The sequence below is a fragment of the Salvelinus alpinus genome, chromosome 8, assembly GCF_045679555.1.
Source record: "Salvelinus alpinus chromosome 8, SLU_Salpinus.1, whole genome shotgun sequence".
Classification (NCBI taxonomy): Eukaryota; Metazoa; Chordata; class Actinopteri; order Salmoniformes; family Salmonidae; genus Salvelinus; species Salvelinus alpinus.
Genome location: NC_092093.1, coordinates 78,632,445 through 78,659,645, shown reverse-complemented (window position 1 = coordinate 78,659,645; position 27,201 = coordinate 78,632,445). Strand labels below are relative to the sequence as shown.

General features: G+C 41.1%; 1 protein-coding gene across 5 annotated transcripts in view; it reads right to left on the bottom strand.

The window, feature by feature from the left end:
* Nucleotides 1–27,201, bottom strand: part of LOC139583752 (zinc finger protein 438-like) — a 93,579-nt gene that overhangs the window by 52,359 nt on the left and 14,019 nt on the right. The window contains exon 2 of one of the 5 annotated variants that reach the window (XM_071415184.1): nucleotides 2,232–2,554. The exons of 3 other annotated variants lie outside the window; for them this stretch is intronic. The gene's annotated coding sequence lies outside the window, so the exon portion shown is untranslated. The remainder of the gene's footprint in view (nucleotides 1–2,231; nucleotides 2,555–27,201) is intronic. One more of the 5 variants, XM_071415183.1, reaches the window with a different exon arrangement.

Here is a 27,201-nt window from a genome sequence, read left to right as displayed (position 1 = left end):
GGGAGGTGGAGAAGCCAGGTATGATACTGTATGTATCACATAATACCCTATTGTAAAAATAGGGCGAGGAATGTTCGCTCGTCAGATGTTGCAGGGCTTGCAAACTATCACAGATTACAAAGATAAACCTAGCAGCGAGTTGCCCAGTGACGTGAGCCTACCAGACGAGCTAAATGCTTTTATGTTCGCTTCGAAGCAAGTAACACTGAACCATGCATGAGAGCACCAGCTGTTCCGGACAACTGTGTGATCTCGCTCTCCGTAGCTTATGTCAGAAAGACCTTTAAACAGGTTAACATTCACAAGGCCACGGGGCCAGATGGATTAACAGGACGTGTACACATGTGCTGACCAGCTGGCAAGTGTCTTCACTGACATGTTCAACCTCTCCTTGATCCAGTCGGTGTTGCAAGCAGACCACCATAGTCCCTCTGAGCAAGAACACCAAGGTAACATGTCTAAATTACTATCGCTCTGTAGCACTCACATCTGTAGCCATGAAATGCTCACAACACCATCATCCCAGACACCATGGACCCCACTCCAATTCGCATAACTCCCCAACAGATCCACAGATGACTCAATATCAATTGCACTCCACACTGCCCTCTCCCATCTGGACTAGAGGAACACCTACATGAGAATGCTGTTCCTTCACTACAGCTCAGCGTTCAACACCATAGTGCCTTCCAAGCTCATCACTTAGCTCAGGACCCTGGGACTGAACACCTCCCTCTGCAACAGGATCCTGGACTTCCTGACTAGCCACCCCTAGGTGGCGACGGTAGGCAACAACACATCCGCCACACTGACCCTCAACACGTGAGACTGTCAGGGGTGCGTGCTTAGTCCCCTCCTGTACTCCCTTTTCACCCACAACTGTGTGGCTGTGCACGACTCCATACATCAAGTTTGCTGATGACACAACGGCGGTAGGCCTGATGACCGACGACGATGAGACAGCCTATAGGAAGGAGGTCAGTGACCTTGCAGTGTGGCGCCACAAAAGTACTTAAAATACAGAAATTAGGTAGGAATCAATATGGTAGGGATAAAAACACAGCAAACAGAGGACATAGAATGCAAAGTATGTGGGTATGTGTGGGTGTATTGTGATAGAAGGTGGGGTGTGTGTTTTTGTGTTAAGTGAGTGAGAAAGGAAAATGGTTACACGGGCTCTGGCAGTTGCGTGTCTAAGAGCTAGAGTTGTGACAGAGAGAGCTTTCAATTTTGTGCAGATATAGGATATACATTTTAAAATAAATAAGTAATATTTATAATCTATTGTCTTATCATGATGGAGCGGTCCCCAACCCTGTACACTACACTAGGCACCCACCAAAGCCACCTACACACGAAGGACAGAAAGATAAACACGGTCAGAGACCCACTAAAGCAGCACTACCCATTCAAAAGTTTGAGTCTGCCTGGCAGGGTTGGTCCAACAAAGTCAAAGCCCCCAGTTTGGGGGGGGGGGGGGGTCACACTCAGTCAATCATAGAAGGGGCAAATTTTTGTGGCCCTGGTGGCACAAAGGCATCTGACTGCACAGAGATGCTTGGGAAAATGGTCACAACGGGGGAGCCCTGTGTGTGTGTTTCAGGGTAGGGGTGTGTATCTGAGCGCCATCAGCTAGAACTTGACATTGGTTAATCAAATGTCCCCATTCTTGCTCAATTTTGCATGCCTTCTCGAACAGCTATTACTGCATATAAATTCGCACATCAAGTCTTCTCTTGAGTTGCGCTCGGGATACAACAACTGTTGAACATCTGAGCTTGTGGTTATTGTGGGGGAAGGGTGGGGAGTGTGTGTGTGTGTGTGTGTGTGTGTGTGTGTGTGTGTGTGTGTGTGTGTGTGTATCCCACATCTGTTGCTATGGGGAAATGAAATTAGGGACAATACAGGATAAATTACAATAATTGGTTTGCCAAAATAATGATTGCTTTCCATAAATGTAATTTTTGTAATGCCAATCCTGGTTATAGGTAACAATCATTCATATGACCTGCCAACATTATTACACAAATTATTTGTTAAATGTGGAGATAAATTAAGATATGCAAGATTTTTCAATATACAGTACCAGTCAAAAGTTTGTACACACCTACTCATTCAAGGGTTTTGCTTTATTTTTACTATTTTCTACAATGTAGAATAATAGTGAAGTCATCAAAACTATGAAATAACACATATGGAATCATGTAGTAACCAAAAAGTGTTTAACAAACCAAAATATATTTTAGATTGTAGATTCTTCAAAGTAGCCACCCTTTGCTTTGATGACAGCTCTGCACACTCTTGGCATTCTCTCAACCAGCTTCACGAGGTAGTCACCTGGAATGCTTTTCCAACAGTCTTGAAGGAGTTCCCACATATGCGGAGCACTTGTTGGCTGCTTTTCCTTCACTCGGCAGTCCAACTCATCCAAACCATCTCAATTGGGTTGAGATCTGGTGACTGTGGTGGCCAGTTCATCTGATGCAGCACTCCATCACTCTCCTTCTTGGTCAAATAGCCCTTACACAGCCTGGAGGTGTGTTGGGTCATTGTCCTGTTGAAAAACAAATTATAGTGAGACTAAGTGCAAACCAGATGGGATGGCATATCGCTGCAGAATGCTGTGGTAGCCATGCTGGTGAAGTGTGCCTCGAATTCTAAATAAATCACTGACAGTGTCACCAGCAAAGCACCCCACCTCCTCCATGCATCACGGTGGGAACCACACATGCGGAGATCATCCGTTCACCTACTCTGCGCCTCACAAAGACACGGCGGTTGGAACCAAAAATCGAACATTTGGACTCATCAGACCAAAGGACAGATTTCCACCGGTCTAATGTCCATTGTTTCTTAGCCCAAGCAAGTCTCTTCTTCTTGTTGGTGTCCTTTAGTAGTGGTTTCTTTGCAACAATTCGACCATGAATCAAGTAGATCATGTAGTGGGGCTCCCGAGTGGCGCAGCGGTCAAAGGCACTGCATCTCATTGCTAGAGGCGTCACTACAGACCCTGGTTCGATTCCAGGCTGTATCACAACCGGCCGTGATTGGGAGTCCCATATGGCGGCGCACAATTAGCCCAGCGTTGTCCGGGTTAGGGTTTGACCAGGGTAGGTCGTCATTGTAAATAAGAATTTGTTCTTAACTAACTTGCCTAGTTAAATAAAGGTTTAAAAAATAAATGAAGGCTTGATTCACGCAGTCTCCTCTGAAAAGTTGATGTTGAGATGTGTCTGTTACTTGAACTCTGTGAAGCATTTATTTGGGCTGCAATCTGAGGTGCAGTTAACTCTAATGAACTTATCCTCTGCAGCAGAGGTAACTCTGGGTCTTCCTTTCCTGTGGTGGTCCTCGTGAGAGCGAGTTTCATCATAGTGCTTGATGGTTTTTGCGACTGCACTTGAAGAAACCTTCAAAGTTCTTGACATTTTCCGGATTGACTGACCTTCATGTCTTAAAGTAATGATGGACTGTCGTTTCTCTTTGCTAATTTGAGCTGTTCTTGCCATAATATGGACTTGGTCTTTTACCAAATAGGGCTATCTTCTGTATACCAACCCTACCAATCACAACAACTGATTGGCTGAAATGCATTAAGAAGGGAAGAAATTCCACAAATTAACAAGGCACACCTGTTAACTTCTTATGGCTGCAGGGGCACTATTGAGTAGCTTGGATGAAAGGTGCCCATAGTAAACTGCCTGCTCCTCAGTCCCAGTTGCTAATATATGCATATTATTATTCTTATTGGATAGAAAACACTCTGAAGTTTCTAAAACTGTTTGAATGATGTCTGTGAGTATAACATAACTCATATGGCAGGCAAAAACCTGAGAAATAATCCAAACAGGAAGTGGGAATTCTGAGGTTGTTCGATTTTCATCCAAGACCCTATTGCATACACAGTGGGATATGGATGAGTTTGCACTTCCTATGGTTTCCACTAGATGTCAACAGTCTGTAGAACCTTGTCTGATGCCTCTACTGTGAAGTGGGGCCGAAGGAGACAGGAATTAGTCAGGTCTATCATGACCTGACCATGCTCTGACCATGCGCGTTCACATGAGAGAGAGCTCTGTTCCATCGCACATCTGAAGTCAATGTAATTCTCCGGTTGGAACGTTACTGAACATTTATGTTAAAAACATTCTAAAGATTGATTCAATACATCGTTTGACATGTTTCTACTGACTGTTATGGAACATTTTGACATTTCGTCTGCTTTTAGTGAACGCGCTTCCTGACTTTGGATTTGTTTACCAAACACGCTAACAAAAATAGCTATTTGGACATAAATGATGGACATTACCGAACAAAACAAACATTTCTTGTGGAAGTGGGAGTCCTGGGAGTGCATTCCGACGAAGATCAGCAAAGGTAAGTGAAGATTTATAATGCTTTTTATGAGTTTTGTTGACTACACAATTTGGCGGGTAACTGTATGGCTTCCTTTTGTGGCTGAACGCTGTTCTCAGATTATTGAATATTGTGCTTTTGCCGTAAAGCTTTTTGAAATGTGACACAGCGGTTGCATTAAGAACAAGTGTATCTTTAATTCTATGTAAAACACGTATCTTTCATCAAAGTTTATGATGAGTATTTATGTTATTTGGCGTGGCTCTCTGCAATTTCTCCGGATATTTTGGAGGCATTTCTGAACATGGCGCCAATGTAAACTGAGGTTTAAAATTAACAGCTGTAAATAAAGACTCATGTGAAGACCAAATTACAGAAGGGGAACGTCTTGTTGCAATTAAACCTTTAATTCCGGGAAAACTCCAGGGGTGGATGGCATACCAGTTGAGGTATACCAAACCTTTTTGATGTACTCAGAGGACCATGTTTTAACCACTCCTATAAAAATCATAGATTACCAGACACTCAACAAGGTCTGATTTCATTATTACTGAAACCGGTCTCAAGTGGTAAATATAAAAATCCAATCCACTTAAGAAATTTGATGCCCCTTACACTTCAATGTTGTGATGCAAAAATTCTAGGAAAGTGCATAGCGCTTAGAATTAAAAAAGGTATTGTCGGATATTATTCATCCTAAATCAGACAGGTTTTTTACATGGAGGATACATTGGAAACAACAGAACACTATGAAAAATCTGGGAAACCAGGCCTGGTATTCATAGTTGACTTTGAAAAGGCTTTTGATAAAGTACGACTGGAATGTATATATAAATAACTGGAATATTTACATTTTGGCCAATCTCTTATACAAAGGTTTAAAGTTATGTATAGTAACCCTAGGTGTGAAATAGTACATAATGGCTACTTCTCAAAAAGTTTTAAAAAACTGTCAAGAGGAGTAAAACAAGGTTGTCCACTATCGGCATAACTATTTATTATGGCCATCGAAATGTTAGCTATTAAAATCAGATCCAACAATAGTATCAAGGGCCTAGAAATCCAGGGCTTAAAAACAAAGGTGTCATTGTACACTGATAATTCATGTTCTCTTTTAAATCCACAATTTGAATCCCTCCACAGCCTCATAGATGATCAAGATACTTTTTCTAACCTCTCTGGATTAAGACCAAATTATGAACTACCAAAATGACACAACTATTAATTTCCAAAGTTTGCTGCTTCAGTGTCTTTAGATATTGTGTCAGATGGTACAATGTAACACTGAAGTATAATTACAAGTATTTTATAAGTGTCAAAGGCTTTTATTGACAATTACATGAATTTGATGCAAAGAGTATATTTGCAGTGTTGACCCTTCTTTTTCAAGACCTCTGCAATCCGCCCTGGCATGCTGTCAATTAACTTCTGGGCCACATCCTGACTGATGGCAGCTCATTCTTCCATAATCAATGCTTGGAGTTTGTCAGAATTTGTGGGTTTTTGTTTGTCCACCTGCCTCTTGAGGATTGACCACAAGTTCTCAATGGGATTAAGGTCTGGGGAGTTTCCTGGCCATGGACCCAAAATATCGATGTTTTGTTCCCCGAGCCACTTAGTTATCACTTTTGCCTTATGCCAAGGTGCTCCATCATGCTGGAAAAGGCATTGTTCGTCACCAAACTGTTCCTGGATGGTTTGGAGAAGATGCTCTCGGAGGATGTGTTGCTACCATTCTTTATTCATGGCTGTGTTCTTAGGCAGAATTTGAGTGAGCCCACACATGAATGATCTCAGGATGCTTTACTGTTGGCATGACACAGGACTAATGGTAGCGCTCACCTTGTCTTCTCTGGAACAGCTTTTTTCCGGATGCCCCAAACAATCGGAAAGGGGATTCATCAGAGAAAATGACTTTACCCCAGTCCTCAGCAGTCCAATCCCTGTACCTTTGGCAGAATATCAGTCTGTCCCTGATGTTTTTCCTGGAGAGAAGTGGATTCTTTGCTGCAATTCTTGACACCAGGCCATCCTCCAAAAGTCTTCACCTCACTGTGCGTGCAGATGCACTCACACCTGCCTGCTGCCATTCCTGAGCAAGCTCTGTACTGGTGGTGCCCCAATCCCGCAGCTGAATCAACTTTAGGAGACGGTCCTGGCGCTTGCTGGAATTTCTTGGGCGTCCTGAAGCCTTCTTCACAACAATTGAACCGCTCTCCTTGAAGTTCTTGATGATCCGATAAATGGTTGATTTAGGTGCAATCTTACTGGCAGCAATATCCTTGCCCTTTTTGTGTAAAGCAATGTTGACGCCACGTGTTTCCATGCAGGTTACCATGGTTGACAGAGGAACAATGATTCCAAGCACCACCCTCCTTTTGAAGCTTCCAGTCTGTTATTAGAACTCAATCAGCATGACAGAGTGATCTCCAGCCTTGTCCTCATCAACACTCACACCTGTGTTAACGAGAGAATCACTGACATGATGTCAGCTGGTCCTTTTGTGGCAGGGCTCATTTGGTCCTCATTTGCATGGTAAAGAGGGAATTTGCAATTAATTGCAATTAATTTGATCACTCTTCATAACATTCTGGAGTATATGCAAATTGCCATCATACAAACTGAGGCAGCAGACTTTGTGAAAATCAATATTTGTGTCATTCTCAAAACTTTTGGCCATGACTGTATATTACATAATGATCACAAAAAAATACAGCTTTTATATTACTGTGTAGTTTACCAATAAAATGGTCTGACGTGAAGTGGACATACTCTGTATTCATATCCCAAAAGAAAGAAATTCTCTCATTACAATAAATGTTTATAGAAAGTTAGCAAAAATAGATAAGATCTTGCTACCGTGGAAAGGAAGATACCTGTCTATTTGTGGAAAAATCAACCTGATTAACTCTTTAGTCATATCCCAGTTTACCTCTTTGCTTACGGCCTTGCCTACACCAAGCGACATGTTTTTTTTAATTATGTGAGCTAAAAATATTCCATTTGATTTGGAACAGAAAGCCAGACAAAATTAATGCAGTTATATAATGAATATAAATTCAGAGGGCAGAATTTATTAAATATTACACCATTAGGCCTCTCACTAAAGGCTTCAGTTGTTCAAAAGTTTGGTTTAAATCTGAACTGGCTCTCTAGCAGATTAGTAAGAATGTTTCAACACATGTTCAAGAATGGCCGTTTCCCCTTTATTCAGATTATAACCTCTCACTTTCGCTTATTTGAAAATGAAATCATCTCCAAAATATCTATTTTTAAAACAAGCCGTAGAAAGTTGGTTTGAATTTCAGTTCAATCCACCAGAAAAGACAGAACAAATATTATGGATAAACTCAAATATTCTAAATTGATTTAAAAATCTATATATTATTGGAGTACATTTTTTTTAATGGAAAAAGGTATAATCTTTGTAAATTATATCATAAATAGGATTTGTGGAGTTGTCACACATGCAGGTAACAAAAATATAAGTGTCTGCTCTACTCAAAATTACAACCCACTCATTGCAGCATTAACGCAGAAATGGAAGAAGCAAGTGGAAGGGGGAGAATGTAAGGAAGTTGTATGGCAAAGACCAAAATCGACAAAAAAAATTGTGATAAGTAAAAAAAAGTATACCAGTTCCATTTAAGGACCCCAAAAAATGACAGCTGTGCCATATAGATTGCAAAATATTTGGGAAGAGATTTTCAATGTACCGATTCCATGGCACATGGTTTATGAACTGATACACAAAACAACACGGTATTCAAAACTTAGAGGTTTTCGATTTAAATTATTATACAAAATTCTTGCAACCAATAGAATGTTACATATGGGGGATACAACCATCCCAGCTCTGCCGATTTTACTGTGAAGAGAAAGAAACATAAGAAAATTTGTTTTGGTACTGTTCATATGTAGCTTGTTTTTGGTCGCAAGTACAGGAATGGCTGAAAAATTGCAACATTTACCTGGAGCTAACTATGCAAATAGCACTGCTGGGTGATTTAAAGTCATAGTCAACCGATTAATAAAATAATACTACTCTTAGCAAACATTTTTATCTTTAATTTACAATATGTAGAATCTATGAGAATAGAATGGCTCAGAACTTTTGTGAAACAACACAGTTGAAAAATATATGGCTAATAGAAATCAAAACTGGATGGTGTTCAGAGATAGATGGGAGTGGTTGAGTGGAGCTGAAGGATGGGACTAAAAACAAACAAGATAACTACTGTAAACTATAACGTGTCCGTAAAATGTATATAGTATGTACAGTTGAAGTCGGAAGTTTACATACACTTAAGTTGGAGTCATTAAAACTCGTTTTTCAACAACTCCACAAATTTCTTGTTAAAACCTCTTTGGGCTAGGGGGTGGTATTTTCACGTCCAGATGAAAAGCGTGCCCAAAGTAAACTGCCTGTTTCTCAGGCCCAGAAGCTAGGATATGCATTTAATTGATAGCTTTAGATAGAAAACACTCTAAAGTTTCTAAAACTGTTAAAATCATGTCTGTGAGTATAACAGAATTTATTTGGCAGGCGAAACCACGAGGACAAACCATCCAGGGAAAAAAATTGAGACGACTGTGTTTTCAATTAACTTTCTATGAGATACTAGATTTATGAGGCATCTGGTTGCAGTTTCTATGGCTTCCACTAGATGTTAACAGTCTTTAGAAATTGGTTGATGTTTTTCCTTTGAGAAATGAGGAAGTAGCCCTTTCCTTTCTATGTGTCGAGCCAAGTGGACTGTTTTGTTTGGAGCGCACGAACAGGAACTCGCTCCACTTTCATTTTATCCGCTATTGAACACAGTATATTCCGTCTTAAATTTGATCGATTATTTCAGTTTTAAGATATCTAAGGTTGGATTAGGAAAGTTGTTTGAAATGTTTGGACCAAGTTTGCAGGTAACTTATTAGATACATTTGTAGTCATGTTGGGCGATTTGGAACCGGTGTTTTTCTGAATAGAACGCGCCAAATAAATTGACATTTTGGGGATATAACGAAGGAATTAATCGAACAAAAGGACCATTTGTGATGTTTCTGGGACATATTGGAGTGCCAACAGAAGAAGATCTTCAAAGGTAAGGCATGAATTATATTGTTATTTCTGAGTTTTGTGTCGCGCCTGGCTTGTTGAAAAATGTTTGTCATGCATTTGTATTATGGGGCGCTGTCCAGATAATAGCATGGTTTGCTTCGCCGTAAAGCCCTTTTGAAATCTGACACGGTGGCTGGATTAACAAGAAGTTAAGCTTCATTTTGGTGTATTGCACTTGCGATTTTATGAAAGTTAAATATTTCTAATAATTTAATTTGAATTTGGCATTCTGCCATTTCACCGGATGTTGTCAAATCGATCCCGCTAACGGGATTTGATCCATAAGAAGTTTTAACAAACTATAGTTTTGGCAAGTCAGTTAGGACATCTACTTTGTGCGTGACACAAGTTATTTTTCCAATAATTTTTTACAGACAGATTATTTCACTTATAATTCTCTGTATCACAATTCCAGTGGGTCAGAAGTTTACATACCCTAAGTTGACTGTGCCTTTAAACAGCTTGGAAAATTCCAGAAAATTATGTCATGGCTTTAGAAGCTTCTGATAGACTAATTGACATCATTTGAGTCAATTGGAGGTGTACCTGTGGATGTATTTCAAGGCCTACCTTCAAACTCAGTGCCTCTTTGCTTGACATCATGGGAAAATCAAAAGAAATCAGCTAAGACCTCCACAAGTTTGGTTCATCCTTGGGATCAATTTCCAAACGCCTGAAGGTACCACGTTCATCTGTACAAACAATAGTACACAAGTATAAACACCATGGGACCATGCAGCTGTCATACCGCTCAGGAAGGAGACGCGTCCTGTCTCCTAGAGATGAACGTACTTTGGTGCAAAAACTGCAAATCAATCCCAGAACAACAGCAAAGGACCTTGTGAAGATGCTGGAGGAAACGGGTACAAAAGTATCTATATCCACAGTAAAACGAGTCCTATATCGACATAAACTAAAAGGCCGCTCAGCAAGGAAGCCAATGCTCCAAAACCGCCATAAAAAAGCCAGACTACGGTTTGCAACTGCACATGGGGACAAAGATCATACTTTTTGGAGAAATGTCCTCTGGTCTGATGAAAATTAAATAGAACTGTTTGGCCATAATGACCATCGTTATGTTTGGAGGAAAAATGCTTGCAAGCCGAAGAACACCATCCCAACCGTGAAGCACGGGGGTAGCATCATCATGTTGTGGGGGTGCTTTGCTGCAGGAGGGACTGGTGCACTTCACAAAATAGATGGCTTCATGAGGTAGGAAAATTATGTGGATATATTGAAGCAACATCTCAAGACATCAGTCAGGAAGTTAAAGCTTGGTCGCAAATGGGTCTTCCAAATGGACAATGACCCAAAGCATACTTCCAAAGTTGTGGCAAAATGGCTTAAGGACAACAAAGTCAAGGTATTGGAGTGGCCACCACAAAGCCCTGACCTCAATCCTATAGAAAATTTGTGGGCAGAACTGAAAAAGCGTGTGCGAGCAAAGAGGCCTACAAACCTGACTCAGTTACACCAGCTCTGTCAGGAGGAATGGGCCAAAATTCCCCCAACTTATTGTGGGAAGCTTGTGGAAGGCTACCTGAAACGTTTGACCCAAGTTAAATAATTTAAAGGCAATGCTACCAAATACTAATTGAGTGTATGTAAACTTCTGACCTACTGGGAATGTGATGAAAGAAATAAAAGCTGAAATAAATCATTCTCTCTACTATTATTCTGACATTTCACATTCTTAAAATAAAGAGGTGATCCTAACTGACCTAAGACAGGGAAGTTTTACAAGGATTAAATGTCAGGAATTGTGAAAAACTGAGTTTAAATGTATTTGGCTAAAGTGCATGTAAACTTCCGACTTCAACTGTATAAGCTGGAAGTAGAAGCCTAAGAGTTGTTGTCCATTAGTTTACTCCAACTAGGGGAGGGGTGGTAGGGTTAGGGAAAATAAAGGAAAATATATATTTACATTTTTTTTAAATGGGGGATTGGAAATGATGCAGACAATTACATTGATGGAAGCCACAATATGCAATATTAAAGCTGACCTAACCCCTAGGAAAAAAATGACAACAACCTCTCCCTCAACGTTAGCAAGACAAAGGAGCTGATCGTGGACTACCAGAAACGGAGGACCGAACATGCCCCCATCCACATTGACAGGGCTGTAGTGGAACGGGTTGGAGTGTTTCAAGTTCCTCGGTTTCCACATCACTAAGGAATTAACATGGTTCACACACACCAACACAATAGTGAAGGCATGACAATGCCTCTTCCCCCTCAGGAGGCTGAAAAGATTTTGCATGGGCCCTTAGATCCTCAATCTTTTTTTTACAGCTGCACCATTGAGAGCATCTTGACTGGCTGTATCACCATGCATCATGGTATGGCAACTGCTTGGCATCCGACCACAAGGCGCTCCAGAGGGTAGTGTGTACGGCCCAGTACGATCACTGGGGCCGAGCTCCCTGCCATCCAGGACCTCTACAGCAGGCGGTGTCAGAGGAAGGCCCTAAAAGTTGTCAAAGACTCCATCCACCCAAGTCATTGACTGTTCTCTCTGCTACCGCACGATAAGCGGTAACAATGCACCAACTCTGGAACCAACAGGACCCTAAACAGCTTCTACCCCCAAGCAATAAGACTGCTACTGTAAATAGTTAACCAAATAGCTACCCGGACTATCTGCATTGACCCTTTTTGCACCAACTCTTTTAACTCATCATATACGCTGCTGCTACTGTTTATTCTCTATCCGGTTGCCTAGTCATTCTACCCCATACCCATATGTACATGTTTACCTCAATTACCTAGTACCCCAGCACATCGACTAGGTACTGGTACCCTGTGTATACAGCCAAGTTATCGTTACTCTGTGTATTTATTCCTTATGTTATTATTTTTCAATGTCTCTCTCTGCATTGTCATCAAGTAAGCCCTTCACTGTTAGTTTACACCGGTTGTTTACTAAGCATGTGACAAAAAGTTTTATTTCATTTTAGGTATCCAATAGTAATGGAAATGCCCATGGAAAGGCCTGGGAGGCCACAGGTTTCCCCAGAGTTCCTGTGAGAGAACAACCAGGAAGGAAAGCCTCTTTCCTGGGGCTTTAGAAGGCTCAAGGCAGGGCCGCTCAGAATTCTCCCTATCCGCTCTTCCTACCACAACTCCTCACCCCCTGACCCTGACGATCATGTGTCCGCAGCTTCACCGGGGCGAGAGCGGGGACAGGAACCACACAGGAAACAGAGCTGTAACCCAACACACGGGGGGGGGGGGGGGGGGTGAAAAAACCTGGAGCGGTAAGTAGACTTTGCAACCAGAACCAGCACACCACCACATTGTATGTCGGCAACAAGCTCAGCTAGCAAGGGTAGGACAGCCCCATACTGCCTGGCCTGGCCTGGCCTACCATCAGTCCTAATGGAGCCCACTTGGTGCAGCTATCCTGTGGATGGGAGATGCTTCCTGTGTGAAAGCTGTGATAGAGCTTTGCGGGTTAGTGCTGCTGGCAGGTGTTGGTACAGTTACAGTGTATTTCACTGGACTGGTCTGTTGAAGTATACCTATAGTCTGTAGTGCTGAGCGATAATGCTTTTTGAGGTTGGTTTGGTTTCGGTTCGATTCTATAAAAGGATCACCGTTTTCGGTTTTGATCATTTGTTTCAACATGAATGATTAGAGCTTTTTTATGGAAACTCCAAAGCCCAAAATAGTGAACATTCAATTGCCAGGTCAACATAGAAAATTGGAAATTACAATGAAATAATACAATATTTCAGTTGGGTATATTACTTAGTTATCTTTGAGGGGGGCAAAAAAGACAACAAAAATGTGTCATAAGGAATAATGTTTTGAAGAGTCTGTCCTATATCTAGGAGATATAAGAAAGCTCAGGAAATATTATTGCTTTTCTGGACACATATTTAACCCCTTATTTTTGTTGGCACAAAATTACCTCCATACTTCCATTCGTTTGTATGGGTTACCTTCAAAACGAGTCCCGTCACACTTGTGGGGTCGTAGATCAAAACGGAGAACACCATCAGGTTCGAGAGACTCCCATTTCCAGCAGTGTCATATTAGTTTGTAGCGCAAACAGTTCGGACGCTACAGATGTTTTCGTGAGAAGACGGGATGTCTAATGGTCTGACAAACACCGCTGTAGCTCGGCCATCGTCCACCGCAGGTGCGGAAGGCCGACATAGGCAGATGCGGTGAATTGAGATGCAGATCTTTCTATCTTAAACTGATGGGTTTTGATGGGATTTTTTTTTACAATGTTACTTATACTGAACAAAAATATAAAACGCAACACGGAACAATTTCAAAGATTTTACTGAGTTACAGTTCATAGAAGGAAATAAGTCAATTTAAATGAATTCATTAGGCCCTAATCTATGGATTCCACATGACTGGGAATACAGATATGCATCTGTTGGTCACAGATACCTTAAAAAAAAGGCACGACAATGGCACATCAATGGGATCTCATCACAGTATCGCTGTGCATTCAAATTGCCGATAAAATGCAATTGTGTTTGTTGTCCGGAGCTGCCAAATTGGTGGCTTATGGTAGAGAAATTAACATAAAAAATTATTTGGCAACATCTCTGGTGGACATTCCTTGAGACATCTGTGACATTGTGTTGTGTGACAAAACTGCACATTTTAGAGAGTGGTACTTTATTGTCCCCAGAAAAAGGTGTACCTGGTTAATGATCATGCTGTTTAATCAGCTTCTTGATATGCCACACCTGTCTGGTGGATGGATTATTTTAGCAAAGGAGAAATGCTCACCAGCAGGGTTGTAAACAAATTTGTACACAATTTTGTGCGTATGGAACATTTCTGGAAGCTTTAATTTTAGCTCATGAAACATGGGACCAACACTTTACATGTTGCGTTGATATTTTTGTTTAGTGTAGTTTTTAAATAACCAAATAAAAAGTGACATTTCAGTTAATCGCTCAGCACTAATAGTCTGTGATCACACATGGCACGATCAAGATAATCACAATCAGCTGATTGGGGGGGGGGCATGCTCTCGGACACCCGCTGCAAGGTCACTTCTGGTGACTTTTTAAAAAGGACATTCTACTCCAAAATGCATGAAAATGGAATTATGTTGACACCATCTGAAGTATAACGCCACTGCACTGTAGGGAGATAAGGAGTAAGCGGTGGCTGTACGCTCGTGGCTCTCGCTGCTCGCTCTGCTACAAATATACATTGTAACTAGTCGCTCTGATCTTAAAGGGATAGTGTGACATTTTGTCAATTAAGCACCTTTTCTACTTACCCAGATTCAGATGAACTAATAGATACAATTTGTATCTGCATGCAGTTTGAAGGAAGTTGAAGGTAGTTTCGCGAGCCATTGCGAAGTCTTTGCGCTAACGCTAGCTAGCATTTGCAACTTCCTTCAAACTGGACGCAGAGACATAAAATGGTATCCATGAGTTCTTTCTGACTCTGGGTAAGTAGAAAAAGGGATTAATTGCCAAACTCTTAGACTATCCTTTTAAAACCACGTCTCCGCAGAAATATATATATTTTTTAAATGTTTTTTTGAGTGGCGGCAACACGGGTGCCGCTGACAAATGAATATAGAGGAAACACTAGACAACAACGTTGGGACGTATGTAAAGTAGGAGTTTTGCAGCTAGACTCAGATCCAAGATGGAAGATGGGCTAAAGACCACCATAATTTGCTTCATGTTTGCAGAGCCCTGAAATCACATTTGACGTTGGGAACTTAACATCAGGGTAGCAGTCAGTGTTCTGGCTTCTGCAATCATTTGTTTGCTGCTCTGGGAGCCTGGAAATGATTAGGCCTCATAGGACAATTAGCAGGAGCATCACTGGGCTAAATATAGGGCTTCCTTGGCAGGTCTGATCCTGGGTCAGGTCCATGACAAGAAGTCCCTCCGGTTGTTTATCTAGTCTGGGCTTGATGCATTTTATACAAATCACATGAATCACTAGACGTTCCATTCAGTCGGACAAGACATCGTGAACGCAGCCCAAACATGTCCGTCGGTCCGTCTACCAGGTGTCGAGAGAGAGAGAGATGGACCGGTGTGGGAAAAAATGCGGTGGGAGAAAAAAAAAAGAACATGGGAATGAGACTGCAGGAAATTTTTGGGATGCAGAATTGTTTTTGTTTGGCAAACAATAACTGTATCAAATTGCAGAGAAGCAATCTCAGCTTGTAAATTCTCAAGGATGATCTGATTTTTAGTTCCATTGGAATAGATCATCTACTGTAATTTAGCATAGCCATACCTCATGCTTATACGTTTGACAATTTTCTATTGATGGACATATGCAAAATTGTGTTTCTGCCATGTCAGAAGAACCTCTCAGCAAGGCTAATTAAGGTAGTCAATGGAACACATTCTTCATTTTGACAGCTCTTGGCTGAGTCAATGAGTGGCCTCCATCATTGGGCTTAGCTACCTCACCAACCATAGAAGTTCTTTAACCTAACTCTTAGAGCAATGTATAGGCTACTGCAGGGATCATCAACTAGATTAAACCGCGGGACAAGTTTTTCTTGAGCGGATGGCCAGGGGGCCGGAACATAATTACAAATAATTTGTAAACTGCAAATTGACCGCAAGAATCCCAAACGGATATAATGTTTAATTAAAACAATAATTTCAAACCTTGCTTACATTTGTATGCGATCACATAATGTATCTCTACTCTCTATTGTGCGTGGGAATACTTTGGAACAGATTTCCAAAATTAAAAATCACTTGGAGCTGATTTGCTGGTGTTTTTACAGTATTTTACAATGAACAATAAAATACATTTTAAAAATAAAAACGTTTATTAAAAAAAAAATTGCTCAGAAAACTTGGTGGGCAAAATCTAATTTGGCCCGCGGGCAGGCAGTTGGGGAACCCTGGGTTACTGTATCAGACACAGTGTAGGGTACAAGTGAAATTCGGCATTGCTTGTTTCCACTAAAATGTAAGGGTTGCATACATACAGAATGTTTATTTTTATTTTTAGATCTTAGCCAATTCAACAAACATGGTTCAGGAAACATGCTTTCCCATGGCGTGGTGCTAAGGAATTCATGCAAAAAGAGAGAATGCTTTCCCAACCCACCCAAAAAATACATTAAAAAAACTGAAGAGATTTTATCCTTAAAAAACAGGAGGTTCGCCCACTTGTTCACCTGGGATAACTCTTGGCCGGTGCAGGCTAACTAGAAGGTTATAGAAGCCTGGGAATGTTTAACATCAAGAAGGCAATCAGAACATAGCAAGAGCACTGGGAATACCGCAGGAAACATGGAGAGTAACCCTTTCCTGTCTGCCAGAGGAAAGAACGGAAAACCAGGAGGAAGACTATTGGGAATTTGACTTATTCCTGATCCAAACTAATGTGAGTGAAAGCATTGTCGGCATTTATAGGTACAAACTGTAGAGAGAAAAAAAAGAAAATAGGATATAGAAATTGAGGCAAGTTAGCACTTTAAGTTAGACTTATACATTAAACAGACCTCTACCTACATCAGAGGATGTCTTAACATTTGCAGATGCCATTTAAAAAAAAAATGTATACTGAACAACAATATAAAACGCAACATGCAACAATTTCAAGTATTTTACTGAGTTACAGTTCATATAAAGAAAATCAGTCAATTGAAATAAATGTATTAAATCCTAATCTATGGGTTTCACATGTCTGGGAATACAGATATGCATCTGTTGTTCACAGATACCGTAAAAAAAAGGCACGACAATGGCACATAAATGAGACACAGGATCTCGTCACGGTATCTCTGTGCATTAAAATTGCCATCGATAAAATGCAATTGTGTTCATTGTCCGTAGCTTATGCCTGCCCATACCATAACCCCACTGCCACCATGTGGCAGGGCGAGCAAACCGATCGCCCACACGACACCAGGATGAATAAGAGTGCTAGGATTGTTTCATATTGTTGGGAGACTGATAGGGCTAAAAATAAAGTATTGTTAATTTTAACGGTTGTGAGGCGGGTTGGACGTATTGCCAAATTCTTTAAAAACAACGGAGGCGGCTTATGGTAGAGATATTAGTAGAGAAATTAACATTACATTCTCTGGCCACAGCTCTGGTGGACATTCCTGTAGTCAGCATGCCAATTGCACACCCCCTCAAACCTTGAGACATCTGCAGCATTGTGTTGTGTAACAAAAATGCACATTTTAGAGGGGCCATTTATTGTCCCAAGCACAAGGTGCACCTGTGTAATGATCATGCCGTTTAATCAGCTTCTTGATATGCCACACCTGTCAGGTGGATGGATTATCTTGGCAAAGGAGAAATGCTCACTAACAGGGATGTAAACAAATTTGTGTGTATGGAACATTTCTGGGGTCTTTTATTTCAGCTCATGAAACATGGTACCAACACTTCACATGTTGAGTTTATATTTTTCTTCAGGATACATAAAGCGTTTCAAGAAACAGAGGTTTTCTTTGTAACCCAGGCAGAGAACACTTATCACCAGTAAGTCTTGCTTTAAGTAGCCCTATGCTATGGAAGTAACGTGACTGTGCTTACTGTAAGGGGGAGCCTACAGTGTGCGACAGACAAGAAAACCAAAACAGAATCATATATAGAAATTGGCGGTCACCATGATGAATGCTCCAGTCTAGATGATTTCAACAGACTTCAAAATAAAGACGAACGAACTAGAGGATAAAGTTGAACTATGAGAAGGTCAAACCACTCACTAACTGTGATGTCAAATATAAACAACCTAACTGAGTGTACATGGCACATTTCTAAGCAAAACACACTGGATGGTCCAAAAAGAAGCCAGAAAGCATTCACTTTGTAAGGGAGCATTTACCTGTTTTCCGTCAATACTATAGACTAAATATGATGAATTCTGCTTGCTACGCCAGAACAAAGATGTTGCAGGTTTTCCAAATCGCATTGCGTTAGACAACATCACAACAAAGATCATTTGCGTCATCACATTTTGCATCATTGATGCCATCATGCCAAACACATAGCGTTGCATACACTTAGTTTACATGTTGCGTTTATATTTTTGTTCAGTGTATATTGAAGTGTGTCCTTGGGATGACATCATTTCTTGAAATAAAATTCAGTCGAAATATGTATAGCGAATGCATAATGAACAGTCATTCAGAGTGCATAGAGGGGATTTTTTACTTGGCGTAACATTGCGCTCTTCAACAGATGTCCCGGGTGACGCAGGAAAGGGCAGAATATAAAAAGAGAAAATGTGATTGTTACGGTTTAATTCTGCCCCCTTTCATGAATGGAGCCGGGATTTCCTTTTGAAGGTTGATTTGAATATAGACAATTTGGGGCTTTTGCTCTCTGTCTCTGCAAAGATTACAATCTTAATTACTTTCTTAATTAGCTGTGATTCTCAGGGAAAACGTGAGTCATGTCGCTTTTACACAATCTCAGGACATTGAAAATGTAGCCTAGTTCTACATCCTCACACTGATTATCAAGTCGGTCTTTTGCTGACATTTGGAGGAAAAAGCCCACCTTCAGCACACCTTCAGCACAAGCTCTGTAATAATAGCCCATCTCTAATTCCAGTGGGTAGAAACGTGAACTGATCAGCTTTTACTTGTTCAGTATTGCAGACTTATAGGACGGTCACATTCCCTGGATTTACGTTGATCGTTTTCTGATGAAAAAGGGCCGGCTTGTGGCAGAGAGAGGCAGACAACATCCTTCCTGTATGATGCTCCCTAGTGGCGCGGTGTTCTAAGGCAATGCATCTCAATGCTAGAGGCGTCACTACAGACCCTGGTTAGATTCCAGGCTGTATCACAACCGGCCGTGATTGGGAGTCTCATAGGGCAGCACACAATTGGCCCAGCGTGTTCCGGGTTTGGCCGGGGTAGGCCGTCATCGTAAATAAGAATTTGTTCTTAACTGACTTGCCGTGTTAAATGAGGTTTAAATAATATACATTTAAAAATTCTCAGGAAAGCTTGTGATAAATATGGTTCCTCCATGAAGCTTCTCACCTGGCGGATCAATGAAGCATTTAGCTAATCAAGAGGAAAGAATAAGGATAGATGTAAGAGACCATGGAGAAATCGGTGTTAAGTAAATCCAAATGGGTTTATTATTCATTGGATAAATGGACCAGATGGATCGGTTGAGTTACCTTTCTCAGGCCATCACAACGTTACTTGTCTCAGTAAATTGACCATGTCTGTTGGTCACAGACTAGCAGCATACACCATAGCATGAGAGAGGTGTTTATTACCTTCATTTAAACAGGAAGGTTATTGAGAAAACATTCCCTTTTCTAATAAAGACCTGCCCAAGAGGAGTGTCACGCTTGGTCACATGGCCTGCTATGGTGAGAGCTAGCAACGACTGGAAAGACTGAGAAAGACGAGAGCAAGAGAATGAGAAGGAGGAGTAAGAGGGGATTTCCACATAACACGATCATTCGCATAGCCACTCTAGCTTCGCCTTCATGTGGGTGCTAGCAAGCAGGCTAGGCTAGTATCAACAGCCAATCCAGTAGCGTCTGGAAGTTATAATGAGCTTCGATTGGTCAATAGTGTCACGATATCACTGAGTATTTGCATAAAGTTCAGCTTTCCCCTACTTTGGTCCGGCCCTGTTCATGCTCCCTCGCCCATGCTCGCGTCGCCCCCCGCTCACTTCACTTCCCTCCATTGAAAATGAAATGGGGCTCCGTTGTTTCATTGCCCCCAACATGTTGTGGAAATGCATTGTGAGAGAGAGCGATAGAGAGTGCAGGAGAAGGTAAGGTCCAGCTGAGCCAGCTGCATGCTATTACTCCATTCTCCCTCCGCAGGAAATGAGCAATCATTTAACACTGACAGGTACATGCTGAGCCTCGCCATCTCTGCTCTAAAACATACCAAATAATGTATTCCAGCAGTTTAACATTAACCCTAAGGCTCGCTGTACCTTTTTCAAGGTTGGTCTCAAACCCTTACAGTGTGGTGTGTGTGCATGTGTGTGTGTGTGTGTGTGCGCGCACACGCACGTTACAAGGGTCTGTTGCCTCTAAGACAGGAAAAACACAACAACAGACAAAAACTCCTAAAACATCTGAATCACTTTTCTGGTCATGAAAAGCAGTAATTTAGAAGTCTCATGTGAGCTGTAGAAGGCTTAGTGTGTCCAACTTGAACTGGGGTGTAGCTGAAGGCCTGCCTTAATGCACTGCCAGGTCTCTCACTCTAAGGAGGGAGAGGCTGAGCCATCATGCCAGGTACTGGATCTGAGGGAATATTCAGTCGCTCTCTCCACAGTGCTGGGTGAATGAGTCGAACTGCAGCCAGGGAGTGATCATACTTCATCACAACAAGAGGCCAAGGGCCTCACCTAAAAATATTGCTTAGAAACGAATCTAAAATACTACTTACGAATGGAATTTAGAATGGTCGTACGTATGCATAGAAAAAGTATGATTATTCAAAAAAATCCTACGAGCATCATACGCATACTGAAAGGAGATAACAATTGTTATTTACCAATGGTTCTCAGCCTCAGTGCTCGTGCACGACCTTAACCATATATGGTCAAAATCATTCCTTTAACCCGTTGGGAATATACAATGCCGTACCATGAAATACAACTGCGCATCCAAAGAAAGCGAAGAAAAATTTGAAATTCCAAAACTGAAAGAGGCAGTGGTATAAAGTACTTAAGTAGTTTTTTGGGGTATTTTTACTTAAGTAGTATTTTAAAGTATCTGTACTATTTATATTTTTGCCAACTTTTACTTTACTACATTCCTAAAGAAAATAATGTACTTCTTACATTTTCCATGACACCCAAAAGTACTCGTTACATTTTGCCAGGAAAAAGGTCCAATTCACACACTTATCAAGAGAACATCCCCACTGCCTCTGATCTGGCGGACTCACTAAACACAAACGCTTCGTTTGTAAATGATGTCTGAGTGTTGGCGCATGCCCATGGCTAGCCGTCAATAATTTAAAAAAATTATATAATAATTGTGCCATCTGGTTTGCTTAATATAAGGAAGTTAAAATGATTTATACTTTTACTTTTGATACTTAAGTATATTTCAGCAATTCCATTTACTTTTGATACTTAAGTATATTTAAAACCAAATACTTAGACCTTTACTCAAGTTGTATTTTACTGGGTGACTTTCACTTTTACTCAAGTATGACAATTGAGTACTTTTTCCACCACTGAATAGAGGTGCTAGTGTCAGAGATTGAGTACAACCAAAAAGTTTTATTTGGCTCGATCAGTTGTGGCTTGACCAGTAAAAATAAAAACATAGCTACAAAGAGAGGACCAATTCAATCAAGTTGCTTCAGCAACGGGAAATATACTTCAAATAAGTAGACAACATTCATCAATAAGCCATCCATTCTCAACAGCTCCCTCCTGTAAGAGTATAGGCCAACATTGCTGTTCTGCAGAATGAACGAATCATACGTTCCACCCGGCCACCGAATTCATCAGCGTCTTTTGCGCATCACCTGCACAAAAAGAGTGGAAGCCTTTTCTGTTCACATAATTGAAATGGTTTTGTGATGGTGATTTTATGGAGATGTGGGTGCCGTCTATTGCTCCGTTCGTATTAGAGAACCCATTGATGGCATCATGGCAAAGAAATACCTCTTGACTTCAACCTGTTGTGCGATGGTGTATGGAAACTGTATGTGTTACTGTTTGTTTTGCTGATGATTGCATCCAAAACATTGGCTTATCGAGGTCTGAGGGTCAACAAGCTCCTGCTGAAAAGTGTCCGTTGCCAAATACCTGAGGGTGGATAGCACTTGGATGTGCACCGAAATGGCATTTGTTCGCCTTTTTAAACTAGGTATTTCTTAACTTTTACTTGGTACTCATCCCGGATCCGGGAGCACCCCCCACAGTAAAAAAGCTGACTAGCATAGCCTAGCATAGCGTCACAAGTAAATACTAGCATCTAAATATCATTAAATCACAAGTCCAAGACACCAGATGAAAGATACAGATCTTGTGAATCCAGCCATCATTTCTGATTTTTTAAATGTTTTACAGGGAAGACACAATATGTAAATCTATTAGCTAACCACGATAGCAAAAGACACAACTTTTTTTTCTCCACCATTTTTTTCCTGCATGGGCAGCTATCACAATTTCGACTAAATAAAGATATATATAGCCACTAACCAAGAAACAACTTCATAAGATGACAGTCTGATAACATATTTATGGTATAGCATATGTTTTTTTTAGAAAAATGTGCATATTTCAGGTATAAATCACAGTTCTACATTGCAGCTGCAATCTGAAATAGCGTTGGAAGCAGCCGGAATAATTACAGAGACCGACGTCAATTACCAAAATACTCATCCTAAAACATTTCTGAAAAATACACAGCATACAGCAAATGAAAGACCAACATCTTGTGAATCCAGCCATCATTTCTGATTTTTAAAATGTTTTACAGGGAAGACACAATATGTAAATCTATTAGCTAACCACGTTAGCAAAATACACTTTTTTTACTCCACCAGTTTTTTACTCCATCAGTAGCTATCACTAATTCGACTAAATAAAGATATATATAGCCACTAACCAAGAAACAACTTCATAAGATGACAGTCTGATAACATATTTATGGTATAGCATATGTTTTTTAGAAAAATGTGCATTTTTCAGGTATAAATCATAGTTTACCATTGCAGCCACTATCACAAAACTCACCAAAGCGACTAGAATAACTACAGAGAGCAACGTGTATTACCTAATTAATCATCATAAAACATTTCTTAAAAATACACAGCGTACAGCAATTGAAATACACAGATCTTGTGAATCCAGACAATATTTCAGATTTTCTAAGTGTTTTACAGCGAAAACACAATATATCGTTATATTAGCATACCACATGAGCTAACATCACCCCAGCATTGATTCAAGGCAAAAAGCGCGATAACGTTATCACCACCAAAATATATTAATTTTTTCACTAACCTTCTCAGAATTCTTCAGATGACAGTCCTGTAACATCATATTACACAATGCATATAGAGTTTGTTCGAAAATGTGCATATTTAGCATCACAAATCGTGGTTATGCAATGTAATCTGTCAAAACATGGCATGCATTCTGGCCGGCGCCATCTTGGAAAGGCACCTAAGTTTACTATTATTTATCGATTAGATTGACTAAAAAAATACAGGTTGGACAGCTAATGAAAGATGCATTAGTTATTAATGCAACTGCTGAGTTAGATTTTTAAAATTAACGTTACTAGACATACAGTGTGCGTTGCAGCCAGACTAGTGCCGCAACAATGGCCGACAAATGCGTTTACATTTTTCCACATAAATACGGAATAAAATCATAAATAGCTCTTACTTTTGGACGAGCTTCCATCAGTATCTTGGGCACGGTGTCCTTTGTCCAAAAGAATCGTTGCTTTGTTGTAAAACGTCCTCTTCAACTTCGGAACTAACAGCTAACAATAGCTACGTGGCACACACGTCCAAATCCTCAAACGCAATACTACGAAAATTCCCGAAAATAGCAATATACTCGCATAAACTGATATAAATCGGTTTCAAATAACTTCGTTATGATGTTTCTAACACCTATATCGAATTAAATTACAGACGGACATATCTAAGGCCGATAACTGAGCGTTTCAAAATGCTATCCTGAGGTCTTGCGTTGCGTAATGGCGGAAGTCGAAAAGAGAGCGCACTTCGTTCCTTGCCCTTTTATAAGCTCTGAGAAATACGTAGAAACACCATTCCACTTCTCATTGGTTACTGACATCCAGGGGAAGGCGGGTGCAGTTCATTTCGATCCATAGGGCACACACAGAGCTTTAAACTGATCTGAGAACAGAGACTATTTTTCTGACCTTCGCATGTCCTGTCATGATTTTCGCTGTAGAAAGAGTTCTGGTTCACCCACAGACATAATTCAAACGGTTTTAGAAACTAGAGATTGTTTTCTATCCAATAGTAATAATAATATGCATATTGTACGAGCAAGAATTGAGTATGAGGCAGTTTAATTTGGAGACGATATTTTCCAAAGTGGAAACAGCACCCCCTGTATTGAGAAAAGGTTTTAAATCCTCGCAAAAATCCTATAAAAATTGTTTTTTGGAAACGATAGCTGATGAGCAAATCTGTACTTTCTGCAGAAAATGTCCCACCGGTCTCTAAAAACATGCTCTCTGCAAAATGCAGCGTTGGCCAAATCTTTAAACAGAGCAAGATCAGGCATCTCTCTGTCTAGTTCCCATTATCTCAGTCTTTTATAGTATGTCAACAATGGTTTCACTTTCACACGTACCTCTCATTTAACAAATTACTGTACTTTATATGGATAATTATTGTAACAAATGTACTGATGTGGTCAAATTATAAAGCATGCCAAGATACAGTATGTTGAATTCACAATGGAAATACAATGAAATCATAAAAATATTTAATTATTACTCTCACAATTTCAACATATCATTTCCCCATTCTATGCTTGACAAGCAGTTCCCTTATTCCAACACTTGGCACTGTGCTACTCATGGTCATGGCTGTGCGTACATTTACGTGCACTCTCAAGCAAACGTTCATACTGATATTTCACACTTTGCGTGAAAATCATCCCCATGCATGGTTTACGCGCCGATTTATGCTTACGCCCGGTTGATAAACGAGGCCCCAGGACTGGGATCTCCCTCTTCTAACAAAACAAGGCAAGGGACTATTCATCTCAAAATTCAGCCCCAAAATGTTCAGATGCAGCAGTTTGTATCTATTAAACTGTCCGCTTCATTCCTAGTGATATTAACAGCCTGATTTCAAAACATCAGCAGAACGATGCACCGGAATCAGAAAGACTTTCTGGAATAAGATCACAGAAACGGAAGATCTCCTTGCTGCCTATGAATTCTAAGATCTGAGAGAGAGAATAATCTTCCTGCTGTCTAATTGAACTCTTCGGGGCAAAAAAGACGCCCTGGCTCTAGGTTGTTCTAAATATTCCAAACACCATCTATAATTCTACAAGACAAAAATCACATAAAAACATCTCTCCTGTGCAAATAATGCTGCTGTGCCATACATTATGACGCATGAATGCACACACACACTGCACACAGTGGAAGGCAACGAAACAGGCTGCAATAAACAAGAGACTGTCTGCAGCCCCGTTGTTTTGTCTGTGACAGAACCGACAACCCCTCAGGCACAGGACCCGTCTCTTGCTCCCTTGGTACTAGACAATTATTCCCAAGCACAGATGTCTAATTACTAGAAAAACAACTATAGAGATGAGGAATGAACAGATCACCGCCCCGAGCCCTCCGCCTCCCCGACGACATGGCTTCCCTTCTCAATTACACTGTATTACCTTCCATAGGCTGGCTGACCTGTACCATCAGATGCTGCTAAAGCTACTGTGTCTTGTGATGCTGTTGGCTCAACTTGGCTGTTGACATAATGCATATAGTCCGGTGAACCTGAACCTAGGTAACCGTCTGCCCAGGGAAACTATTATGCATAGGCATTTGTCGATCATAGACTAGAATAAGGAATGGAGGAACGGAATGGCCCAGGTCTAGTCTGACCTGGAAGTCTTGTTAGTAACACACACAATCGCGACGTGCAAGCAGAGACACACACACAGCAGACATCCCACACACTACAATCTCTCACAGGACAGCTTCTCAGATATTTGGTTTCATTCAGCATCCATTTATCAGTCAATAAAGATCAGCCAGTGAAAATCCTACAGCGTCATGCATTGACCAAGAAGAAGAAGAAGCCTCTGTCCAGACCGACCACTCACATCCCATCCCTTCCCGGTTCCCACATCCCCCAGCAGCAGCACTACAGCAGGGCCATCCTTAACAGAGTGGCAGGAAGGCCCGCATCTACGGCCTACATCACTCACTTTTATGGGAGTAGGGTGGTGTAAGGTTTAACAAGACATTTTACTTGTCAAGAGACCCGACATTACGCAACCATAAAACGATGAGGTCCACAAATCTCTGTCTGACGTTGTGAGCAGGCCTTGTTGTGCGGTCGGACTCCCATGGACGGCATTTCCTCTAAATAGAATAGTGGAGTCAAGATTCTGGGTTGCCTTGCCTACACGAGCTGCAAAATATCTTGCAAAATAACAAAATACTTTCTTAGGAGTTATAACAATGTACCCAGAATAATTATATTCAAGCACAAAAAGTATATTTAAAATAAAACCATCTAAGAGATCTATGATCATCATTTCTCAAACTGCAGGATGAAAGAACCTAGCTAGCTCCTAGGTCCACATCCTACTCTGTAACAGAGCATGAAATACAGCTCTGGGGTTTATAGAGAGCCAGCTGAGCCACCATTCACCCGCCTGTGTCATTTTCCTCGGAGCCCGTGCCATAGCTGGAGCGGCTCCACTGACCAGGGGCGTCTGTGGTCTGCCCTGTGCGCCAGGCAGTCGGCCTGGTCTGGTAGTGGACCGGTGAGACACTGCGGCAGGGCAGGCTCCCCACCCCTGACGCAGAGCACCCGCGCTGGGGAACGTCTGAGTAATGGCAGGGTAACCTGATCCAGCCAGAGAGGAGGAGGTAGGGAGGGGGAGTGAGCTAAGCTGACGCCTAAATCATAGCAGGAGGATGGAGGGAGAGAGGTAACGAGAGGGAGAGAGAGAGAGAAAGAAAGAAAGAATGGGAGGAGGCCTGGAGACAGGAGGTTGAAAGTAAACTAAACTTCTCCCTCCTGCCTCTGAGCACACGCACGTGCCACA